The sequence below is a fragment of the Macaca thibetana genome, chromosome 15, assembly GCF_024542745.1.
Source record: "Macaca thibetana thibetana isolate TM-01 chromosome 15, ASM2454274v1, whole genome shotgun sequence".
In the NCBI taxonomy this organism is placed as follows: Eukaryota; Metazoa; Chordata; class Mammalia; order Primates; family Cercopithecidae; genus Macaca; species Macaca thibetana.
In genome coordinates this window covers 38,405,949-38,418,122 of record NC_065592.1, presented here as the reverse complement: position 1 = coordinate 38,418,122, position 12,174 = coordinate 38,405,949, and the positions used below count along the sequence as shown (strand labels likewise).

At 37.4% G+C, this 12,174-nt stretch overlaps 1 protein-coding gene across 4 annotated transcripts in view; it reads right to left on the bottom strand.

Annotated features, from left to right (window-relative positions):
• The window catches only part of MRPL50 (mitochondrial ribosomal protein L50), a 448,968-nt gene that overhangs the window by 103,029 nt on the left and 333,765 nt on the right, over window positions 1-12,174 (bottom strand). The gene's annotated exons all lie outside the window — the stretch shown is intronic.

The window sequence follows — 12,174 nt, the reverse complement described above, 5'->3', positions numbered from 1 at the left end:
TTAGCAACTACAGCTTGCTGCCTGTTCTTGTACAGCCCACAAGCTAAGAATGTTTTTTTGTGACATTTCAGGGTTAAAAATGGAAGAATATTTCAGAGATATGAAAATTATATGAATTCAAAATTTGGTGATCATAAACAAAGTTTTATTGCAACATGGTCATCATTTACATATTGTCTATGGCTGCTACCATGCAAGAACAGCAGAGTTGGACAGTTGTGACAGAGACCTTATGACCCACAAAGCCTAAAATATTTACTGCCTCATTTGCCAACACTTGTTCTAAAAGGTCTGTTCAGTGGTCACAAGATAAAGCATTAAAGCCAGTAAATGCTCATATGATTTCTTCTTGTGTGAGTAAAATTGATACTAGATATTAACTTCCTTTAGAACCTTACAAACATCCACCTGAGCATCCATTCGTCTTCTACTCTTTCAGCCAGCATTTACTGAAGAATGGTTCTGACATAGTGCCAACACTATAGATGACAATGAAGTAAGAATGAGGTGTGGATCCTGCACTCAAGGAATTTGTCATTAGGAATGTCGGAAAGTCTATATGTGAGGCTGGGTAGTATGAGAGCTGGATATAGCACAGGGAAGGTAGTTTCATTTCCTGGGAGAAAAACTGGGAGTCTGATACTCCGAAATTGGAGGATTGTAACCAACCTGAGTCGAATTCAATTCATGTCATTAATTCAATTCATGTCATTGGCTCAGTTCTGGAATCTAATCTATTTACTGGCTCTGACAAATTAACTCCTCTGTGCCTCAATGTTCTCATCTATGTATTGGGAACAGTAATATTTCCCTCATAGGTTTGTTGAGAGGTTTGCATGACATAATGTATATAAAGTGCTTAGCATTCTACCTGCCAAAATATCTAGCTTTCTCTAAATGGTTGGTAGTTATTCACTTGTTTAACAAAAATTCGTTGAGTACCTATTATAATGTTCCAGGCAATGTCTGTGCTGTCCAATCTCATGGTCACTAGTCACATATAACTACTTAAATTTTAATTAATTAAAAATTAAATAAAATGTAACAATCAGTCCCTCAGTAGCACTAGCCACATTTGAAATGCTCAATATCTACATGTGGTTAGTGCTACTGTATTGTAGTACAGCTATAGAACATCCCATCATCACCGAAAGTTCTATGAGATAGTGCCTTTCTAGAGAGTAGGGATTCAGCTATGAATAAAATGAAATCTCTGCCTTTAGGGAGCTTACATTTGGGTGGACAATAGATAATAAACAAATAAATGCATACTGTATCAGGTATTGATAAATATTTTAAATAGTAAAATCAAACACTTTTGTAGTACTTTCTATGGCTGATACTGTCCTGAGTGCTTTTTATTAACTCTTAATCACTGCAATAACCCCATGAGACAGGTAAGCTAAGTAACTTACCCAAAGTCAAACTGCTAGATAGAGGAAAAGCCAAAATCCAAACCCATGAAATCTGGCTTCAGAGTTCCTTCTCTTAATCAACATATTATATTTCTTCTCAAAGCAAAGCAAAAATAGAAAAAAAAAAAAAAGAAGAAGAAGAAAATAAGAGGTTAGAGACTAGTAAAGGGCACTATTACAATTATTATAGTAAACATCTTAACCTCCATGCAAGTAGGGTGTTTTATCGGTTAGGCTTGGGTCAGAAATAACACACTACAACAGGATAATGAAAAAAATCTATTCTCAAAGGTGTGGGTGAAATCAAAGAAAACCAATAAGGCACAGTGCAGTGCATACCCTAGGCTTGATACCAAGGAACTATTAGGAATCCTGGGTCTGATAAGCAAAGTAAGGAAACAGTTATTAAAACAACAAAAGAATAATTGTGAAAAGGGAGACATCCTATGGGACCTGTCACTAATAGAATGAGGCAGTGAACCTATGGTGACCCATCAGGGAAGGAGCCAGGAGAATAAATAACATAACTCTACTTTCTTCCTGCCATCTTATCTCCTGCTAGTGTCTGCCATTGGCTGAACCCAACCAGAAATCAGAGGGCAAGAGAGTCCTTGATGTAATCCATATAGCTCAAATTCACAGGACACAGAGCTGATTGGATGATCAGGAGGCATAAACAGAAGATATGCAGTAAAGTCTATTCCTTCTTGCTCTGAACATCTTCTCTTGTACTTTTTTTCATATAAAAATTGAACACACCTTTTGGGACACACAAAAAGTTCCAGTAACTGTGGTATTGAACATATCCCTGAGACGTAAAATATTAATCATTACTATTACCCTTCCTAATGGGAAGAGTGGGGATGGAGGACAAACAATATGAAATGTAACTGTTAGAATCCCTACTTCTATGGTTGGTCATGAAATTTAAGTTGGGAATCATGGCTTTCTTCTTCCACTACCCATTGCGTGTTCCCTTTCTCTCTGCCAGCACTTCACTGTATGAGCCTCTTTACAGAGTGACCCAAACTTTTTTATTTTATTTTATTATTTCTTTTTTGAGACACAGTCTCAGTCTTTCACCCAGGCTGGAGTGCAGTGACTCAATCTCAGCTCACTGCAACCTTCGCCTCCCAAGTTCCAGCAATTCTCCTGCCTCAGCCTCCCCAGTAGCTGAGATTACAGGCACGTACCACCACGCCCAGTTAATTTTTGTTTGTTTGTTTGTTTGTTTTTGAGACGGAGTCTCGCTCTGTCGCCCAGGCTGGAGTGCAGTGGCCGGATCTCGGCTCACTGCAAGCTCCGCCTCCCGGGTTCACGGCATTCTCCTGCCTCAGCCTCCCGAGTAACTGGGACTACAGGCGCCCGCCACCTCGCCCGGCTAGTTTTTTTGTATTTTTTAGTAGAGACGGGGTTTCACCATTTTGGCCAGGCTGGTCTCAAACTCCTGACCCCAAGTGAACTGCCCGCCTCAGCCTCCCAAAGTGCTGGGATTACAGGCGTGAGCCACCGCGCTCGGCCTAAACTTTTGATCTTACAAGATTTAGGTTCTTGGTGCACCTCTGGTTACTGAGTTGCCTCGGTTTTCCACTGATCAGGACCATCGGGTATGAGTGTACTCACATGGACTTGTTAATGAACTTCTAGGTTCTAGATACAGTCCTCCTTGACTTGAGTGTTTAGGAGCAACCGATTTCCCATTGGTATGGTAATCTATTACCTAGGGCTATATAGTGGTGCCTTTCTTTTCTTGTTCCAATTTCCAGCTCAACAGGCTGTGAATTCTCTGGTGGAAGTACTTCTTCTTTGGATATTAGAGTTTCCAAGTCTACTAAGTTTGTGGGGCTTGGAAGAGGAAAAATATCCCTGTGGTAAGTTTTTTTGCTGTAATAGTGAGAGGAATATGTCTTTGCTTTCTGGACGTCTGAATTCTGGCTATAGGCAAATTATGCCACACATTGGCTATGGGTTTAAGGAATATATTGCATTCTTGAGGATAGCATCTCAACCTCTCATGGTGTTGTCTCACAACTGGTGTCATAACTGAGCCTTCAGGAGACCATTAAACCATTTAATAATACCAGCTTCTTCTGTTTAATGGGATCCATGGTAAGATCACTGAATTCCAAAGATATTAGTTAATTGTCATACTTCCTTTGCTGTAAAATGGGTCCCCTGGGCAAAGGTAATATGTGGTAGAGCAAGGCAATAGTACAGTTATTCTGTAAGTCCATGAGTAGTGGTATGAGCAGAAGTGCTGTGGCCTGGGAAGGAAAATTCATACCCAGAAATCTCTACAGAGGACAAATGGTTATTCCCCCCATGATAACAGATGTGCCATATAACCAACCGGGCACCAGATAGCCAGTTGGTTCTTCTAGGAAATAATGCCATATCACAGAACCAGTATTTGATCATTGCTGTTGACAGTTTGAGCACTTAACATGAACGGTAGCAAAATCAGCATATTACTGAAATTGATCAGTATAATTATTGAAATCATTCAGAATCTGTTCCTACTGACATGGCCATTTTGCACATAGGCCCATTAAACAAGCACTACTTGACTAAAGAAGCTGATTAACATCTACAAGACAGGTCATATTGACTACTTGATTCAGATAAAAATATTTTCAATTTTTCCTTGTAATTTATTCTTTATGCATGTTACCCAGACATGTATTTTTAAATTTTCAAATACTTGGGGCTTCTCTAGATATTTTTGTTGATTTCTAATTTTATTCTTTTAATATACGTAAAATACATTACATATATAAACTAAAAGAATATATATTAAATATTAAAGCATATATAAATATTTTTAAAGACTGAAATCTTACAGGATGTGTGTATATATATATATATATTCTTTTAAAATCTGTTGGGAAATTTTTTTAGTGGCCCAGAATATAGCCTGTCTTGGGGAATGTTTCATAAGCACTTAAAAAGATAGTGCATTCTGCAATTGCTGGATGTAGTGTTCTTTGATCATCAACTAAGATCTGTGTAGGAAATAGTGTCATTTACGCCTTCTTCTGTACTGATTTTTTTCAGTTCTATCAATTATAGGAAAAGTCTGTTAAACACATAATTATGAATTTGTCTATTTCTCTTTTTAATTGTATAAGTTTTTGTCTCATATATTTTTTTTTTTTTTTTTTTTTTTTTTTTTTTTTTTTTGAGACGGAGTCTTGCTCTGTCACCCAGGCTGGAGCAGCCTCCCGAGTAGCTGGGACTACAGGCGCCCGCCACCTCGCCCGGCTAGTTTTTTTGTATTTTTTAGTAGAGACGGGGTTTCACCGTGTTAGCCGGGATCGTCTCTCGATCTCCTGGCCTCGTGATCCGCCCGTCTCGGCCTCCCAAAGTGCTGGGATTACAGGCTTGAGCCACCGCGCCCGGCCTGTCTCATATATTTTTTGCTTTGGTACATATATGTTTATGATTGTGATATCTTTTATCATTATGAAATAACTGTTTCTGGCAGTAATTTTTTTTTTTTTTTTTTTTTTTTGAGACAGAGTCTCACTCTGTTGCCCAGGCTGGAGTGCAGTGGCACGATTTTGGCTCACTGCAACCTCTGCCTTCTGGATTCAAGCTATTCTCCTACCTCAGCCTCCTGGGTAGCTGGGACTAGAGGCGCATACCACCATACCCAGCTAATTTTTTGTATTTTTAGTAGAGATGGGGTTTCACTGTGTTAGCCAGGATGGTCTCAATATCCTGACCTCATGATCCACCCACCCGTCTGGCAGTAATGTTTGTCTTAAAGTCTCTGATATTAAAATAGCGTCTCTAGCATTCCCATGCTTCTTTTTCTTTGCGTGTCTAATAAATTTTGGTTAAGACTGGACATTGTAATGTATTGTAGCAACTCTGAATTCTGTTACATTTTTCTGAAGATTGTTGGGTTTTTGTTCTAGTAGGCAGTTGACTTGCCTGGTCTCAAATTTCAGTTTTCAAACCATATGTCTCCTGTAGCTGCTACTGTCACTGTTGATTTTTCTTTCTTCCCTCAGTTTCTGATTTTTTAGACTGTCCCCCTAAGTATCTTTCCTGGGACTGAGTAGATTAGTCATTAGTCAAGCATTTGGGCAGAAATTATGCTCTGATTCTGGGCTTATTCTCTCTGTCTTTTTGCTTCTGGAGTTTTCTCCCTAAACTCCCCCTTAAACTGCTCTTCCAGTTTTAATCTGCCCCCTGATATCTCAAGCAAGTAAGGCTTCTGCTTTCTGCTGCATGAGCTGTGCACATTTAGTTTAGAAAAATAGTAAACTTATAAATCTCACTAAGTGCAGTCTTATCTTTCAAAGAGACTCTCTTCTGATTTTTCTCTGCTTTTTTTTGTTGGCCTCCCTGAGATGTTACCCACAGGTGAGTAGTTTAGCAGTCATCCATGGATTTGCGCAGAGTTTATACTCAGATTGTGGGTCTCCATCATTCTGCTGCTCTCTTGCTTCTAACGTCTTCCCCCTAATTTTCCAGCTGCTGTGCCAGCACTGAACTGTGTCCCCTGCCACCTTGTGTTTTTAAAGCTGCGGTTTTCTGCTTCAGGAGCTATGGAGATTGAATAATACACTCAGTCAGAAAAGTCACATTTTATCAAAAGTAAACTCTCCTCTACTCTTTGCTTGCTTTAGATTGCTTTTCAGTGCCCTTTTATATTTCATCCAGGTTTTATAAAAGTCATCTGCCAAGCAGTTTGATCAACCAGTTCACTCCCCCATTACTGGAAGCTGGAACTCTAATTAGTTAGGTATTTTGTAAGAAATTCTCTTTTACTCTGCATGTCATGTAGGCAAAAGGATAGACAGATAATGGTCTGAAGTAACATGTTTAGTTACTAATAAAATTACCAGCTACTAAATGTCAATGGTAATTGACGTTTTATGTCTACTTTTCTTGTTCTTCTACAAACCCAAAGATTTTCCCAAAATATATGACTTACTTTTGATTACCCAAATTTACATGTCAAGGGAGGATTTTAAAAATTGATACATAATATTTTACATATTCATGGGGTACACATGATATTTTGTTGCATGCATAGAATGTGTAATAATCAAGCCAGGGTATTTGGAGTATACATCACCTTGAGTATTTATCATTTCTATGTGTTGGGAACATTTCAAGGTCTCTCTTCTAGCCACCAGAAGTTTCAAATAATTCAAATTTTCATTTAGTGGAAGTGAAGACATCAAACTTTCACAGCATCACACTGAAAATTTTAGTATATCAATTAGTTTAATGACAAGTGGTGGGAGACATACTGAAACATGCATAGCTATCAATGACTAGGAAGCAAAAATTTCCAAGGATGATAATGAAAATAGGGCAGAGTTTCTGTTAATAAAATTTCAGGTAAACCATGTGGAAAATAAATAAACAAATCAGTAGTTCTTCACTTAGATTACAATCTCCTGTGGCTCCTAATCTCATACCTCTAGGATTTCTTTCTAGATATAAAATAGTAGCTACTCAATACTCTTCCAAAGAGGGGGGCGGGGGAAGGCAGTGCTTAAAATAAAACCTTCTTTTTTTTTTTTCAGCAGATTGCCCTAATGGCCCACAAAATACAATGAAGGATCAATCTCTGGGGTGCTAGATTTACAAATTTGAGACCTTAGAATAATGACAATTATTATTGATGCTGTTTGTTGAAAATAGAAAAGACTTAGGTAATGGTAGCAACATCCAATTGCTCTGAGCCTTCCTTTATAAACTCTCAAAGAGGAGGATAATGTCCTCAACTCTCTTCATCTCCCAGGTTCACTTTACTTTCAGAGGCAGATAAGAAACAATTTACCTTTACAGGCCTGCAAGACTGGGTCTGAAGGGAAAGAGGAGAGGGAAACCATCCTATAATGCTGATGGGTGCAGAGCAGAGCGGGAAGGGGTATTACATAAAATTTTATGGACAGAATGCAAATAGTGGCTACTGTCCCTCCTGTGGTCCTATAAGGCCTCAATAAAAGTTGCCAAAATTACAAAAATGCTTGTTGCAATCATATTTTTGGTGAAATCACAGGTCTGGTTCCACATTAGGATGATATACCTTTTTGTTTTTATTTAACTTCAGACTTCAAGAAAAATTGTGACAAAAACTGTAAAGATTTCCAAAATTCTCTAAAAGTAATGCTTTATCCTGTTTGCTTTATTTTTACATATGTATTATTTATATGTCAACCTAAATAACAAACAGATTTTCTAAAAGAAAAGATATATATTTGGGAATAGAACATTGCAATGGGAATATGCATGCTATAAAACTATGGGTATATTCAGGGAGGTAATGGGAAACGAAGGGTTTTTTTAAAAAAAAAAAATAAAAGAGAAGATTACATAATTATTTTGAAATAATTATCCTTGGCTACTAAGACCAATGACAAGGATGACTCTAGTTTAAATTTGGACAGGCAATTGCTGGGCAGATGTCCTTTTAGAAGTATATGTTTTTTTAAGATTGTAATGATCGTGGTCCATGGTTGTGGGTTTTGTAGTCTTTTTTGCTATACATGCAAGCATGAGAGCCCTCTCTTTTTGGCCTTCCTTGGCTCTATTTGTCAAGGTTTCCTTAATATGAGTTACTCCATTTTGATTCTGACAACTTTCACATTTACCCCTTTAGATTAAGATCTTTCTATAAAAGTACCATTGATTAATTAATCATCTTGGAGTTAGGTTTTGTTGTCCCTCAGTGCTGGGATAGACCTGTTCCAGTTGTTGGTCTCGTTCCACTATGAGAGGAGTCATTGGCGACTATGAGTCAGTGTTAAAACCATTTAGTCATATTTCAGCAACAAGGGATGTTTTAGGCTTTCAGGCTAAGTATACATGGAGTTCATCATTACATTTAATTTTGTCTGTTTTGTAGTCATTTGTTATCATCTAAAAGTGCTGGGCCACCATTATTTTGTTATGAATTGTACTTTTGTAAAAATTTTAACAAGTAACAAATACAAAGTTTAAAAAGGGAAAATTAAAAAGTAAATTTTTAATTAAAAAGGCCAAAAAGTTTAAAAAGTAAAATTAATAGCAATATGACAATTTGAGTTTATACAATGGTTTTGAGGCATGAGTTGAGGCTTGAAGATAACTAATTGAATAAATAAAATGACCACAGGGAATTAGGTGAGCCCTGTTTTAACTATGCAGCCCATTTTAAAATTTTGTGTATATGGGTCTCAACTTTTTTAGATAAATTTATTTAGGTAGAGTATGTAGTAGTAGCAATGGTGCTGACTTTTCTTTTCAGTTTAGCTAATGGATACTAAATGGTTTCTTAGGTTAGGTTTTGTGAAGTTACTGGCAGAAGCTATTTGATTGCGAAATTTTAATTAAACTATGATCTTGCCAAGTGAAAAAGGTAGCATAAAGGGGATATAAGTTTCATTATGATATGGAATCTTATTTTAACATCTTGGGAAAAGCTGTTTATAGCATGAAAACATTAACTTTTCTTTTTGATTTGTAGTTTGAATGTCTCTGATCATGACATTGGGCAGTTTGGTGAACTTTTGTGTGGTCCATATCTTAGGCATGAGGCTTGTTTCTTAAAATCCATGCAGTTTTAGTTTATAGGACTTTAGGAATAAAGCGGTTTTTTTTGAGTTGGAGAGTTGTAGCCAAATATTGGGGGAGATTAGGATAATGTAGGATCTAGTTCAGTCTATAGGTAGATAACAAGATTTGAAAACAAGGTACAGGGATATAATCTAGTAACAGGTGTATCATAGGGTATTTTTTAGAAATAAAACTTTATTTTTTAAAATATTGATCATATATGAATTTTAGATTTAAAAACTGTTTGAGGCTCAGAAGCCAAATGAAGGCTAACTTTAGATTTTACTTACAGTCTGAAGTTCTTGAGCCTGACGGGAAGTGACAATTTTTATTTACTCATTTTAAGTCTGAGAATTCTTGAAGGCAGGCTTTTTAAAAATTATTATTATTATTATTATACTTTAAGTTCTAGGGTACATGTGCACAACGTGCAGGTTTGTTACATATGTATACATATGCCATGTTGGTGGGCGGCACCCATTAACTTGTCATGTACATTAGGTATATCTCCTAAGGCTATCCCTCCCCACTCCCCACACCCCACGACAGGCCCTGGTGTGTGATGTTCCCCACCCTGTGTCCAAGTGTTGTCATTGTTCAATTCCTACCTATGAGTGAGAACATGCGGTGTTTGGTTTTCTGTCCTTGGGATAGTTTGCTTAGAATGATGGTTTCCAGCTTCATCCATGTCCCTACAAAGGACATGAACTCATCCTTTTTTATGGCTGCATAGTATTCCACAGTGTATATGTGCCACATTTTCTTACTCTGGTCTATTGTCAATGGACATTTGGGTTGGTTCCAAGTCTTTGTTATTGTGAATAGTGCTGCAATAAACATATGTGTGCATGTGTCTTTATAGCAGCATGATTTATAATCCTTTGGGTATATACCCAGTAATGGGATGGCTGGGTCAAATGGTATTTCTAGTTCTAGATCCTTGATGAATCACTACACTGTCTTTCACAATGGTTGAACTAGTTTACAATCCCACCAACAGTGTAAAAGTGTTTCAATTTCTCCACATCCTCTTCAGCACCTGTTGTTTCATGACTCTTTAATGATCGCCATTCTAACTGGTGTGAGATGGTATCTCATTGTGGTTTTGTTTTCCATTTCTCTGATGGCCAGTAATGATGAACATTTTTTCATGTGTCTATTGGCTGCATAAATGTCTTCTTTTGAGAAGTGTCTGTTCATATCGTTTGCCCACTTTTTGATGGGGTGTTTGATCTTTTCTTATAAATTTGTTTAAGTTCTTTGTAGATTCTGGATATTAGCCCTTTGTTAGATGGGTACATTGTAAAAATTTTCTCCCATTCTGTAGGTTGCCTGTTCACTCTGATGGTAGTTTCTTTTGCTGTGCAGAAGCTCTTTAGTTTAATTAGATCCCATTTGTCAATTTTGGCTTTTGTTGCCATTGCTTTTGGTGTTTTCGTCATGAAGTCCTTGCCCATGCCTATGTCCTGAATGGTATTGCCTAGGTTTTCTTCTAGGGTTTTTATGGTTTTATGTCTAACATTTAAGTCTTTAATCCATCTTGAATTAATTTTTATAAGGTGTAAGGAAACGATCCAGTTTCAGTTTTCTATATATGGCTAGTCAGTTTTCCCAGCACCATTTATTAAATAGATAATTCTTTTCCCATTTCTTGTTTTTGTCAGGTTTGTCAAAGTTCAGATGGTTGTAGATGTGTGGTATTATTTCTGAGGGCTCTGTTGTGTTCCATTGGTCTATGTATCTGTTTTGGTACCAGTACCCTGCTGTTTTGGTTACTGTAACCTTGTAGTATAGTTTGAAGTCAGACAGCGTGATGCCTCCAGCTTTGTTCTTTTTGCTTAGGATTGTCTTGGCTATATGGGCTCTTTTTTGGTACCATGTGAACTTTAAAGTAGTTTTTTCCAATTCTGTGAAGAAAGTCATTGGTAGCTTGATGGGGGTGGCAATGAATCTATAAATTACCTTGGGCAGTATGGCCATTTTCACAATATTGATTCTTTCTATCCATGAGCATGGAAGGTTCTTCCATTTGTTTGTGTCCTCTTTTATTTCCTTGAGCAGTGGTTTGTAATTCTCCTTGAAGAGGTCCTTTACATCCCTTGTAAGTTGGGTTCCTAGGTATTTTATTCTCCTTGAAGCAATTGTGAATGGGAGTTCACTTATGATTTGGCTCTCTGTTTGTCTGTTATTGGTGTATAGGAATGCTTGTGAGTTTTGCAGATTGATTTTGTATCCTGAGACTTTGCTGAAGTTGCTTATCAGCTTAAGGAGATTTTGGGCTCAGAAGATGGGGTTTTCTAAATATACAATCATGTCATCTGCAAACAGGGACAATTTGACTTCCTCTTTTCTGAATTGAATACCATTTATTTCTTTCCCCTGCCTGATTGCCCTGGCCAGAACTTCCAACACTATGTTGAATAGGAGTGGCAAGAGAGGGCATCCCTGCCTTGTGCCAGTTTTCAAAGGGAATGCTTCCAGCTTTTGCTGATTCAGTATGATATTGGCTGTGGGTTTGTCATAAATAGCTCTTATTATTTTGAGGTACGTCCCATCAATACCTAGTTTATTGAGAGTTTTTAGCATGAAGGGCTGTTGAATTTTGTCAAAGGCCTTTTCTGCAACTATTGAGATAATCATGTGGTTTTTGTCTTTGGTTCTGTTTATGTGATGGATTACGTTTATTGATTTGCATATGTTGAACCAGCCTTGCATCCCAGGGATGAAGCCAACTTGATCATGGTGGGTAAGCTTTTTGATGTGCTGCTGGATTCGGTTTGCCAGTATTTTATTGAGGATTTTTGCATCGATGTTCATCAGGGATATTGGTCTAAAATTTTCTTTTTTTGTTGTGTCTCTACCAGGCTTTGGTATCAGGATGATGCTGGCCTCATAAAATGAGTTCGGGAGGATTCCTTCTTTTTCTATTGATTGGAATAGTTTCAGAAGGAATGGTACCAGCTCCTCTTTGTACCTCTGGTAGAATTCAGCTGTGAATCCATCTGGTCCTGGACTTTTTTTGGTTGGTAGGCTATTAATGATTGCCTCAATTTCAGAGCCTGCTATTGGTCTATTCAGGGATTCAACTTCTTCCTGGTTTATTCTTGGGAGGGTGTATGTGTCCAGGAATTTATCCATTTCTTCTAGATTTTCTAGTTGATTTGCATAGAGGTGTTTATAGTATTCTCTGTTGGTAGTT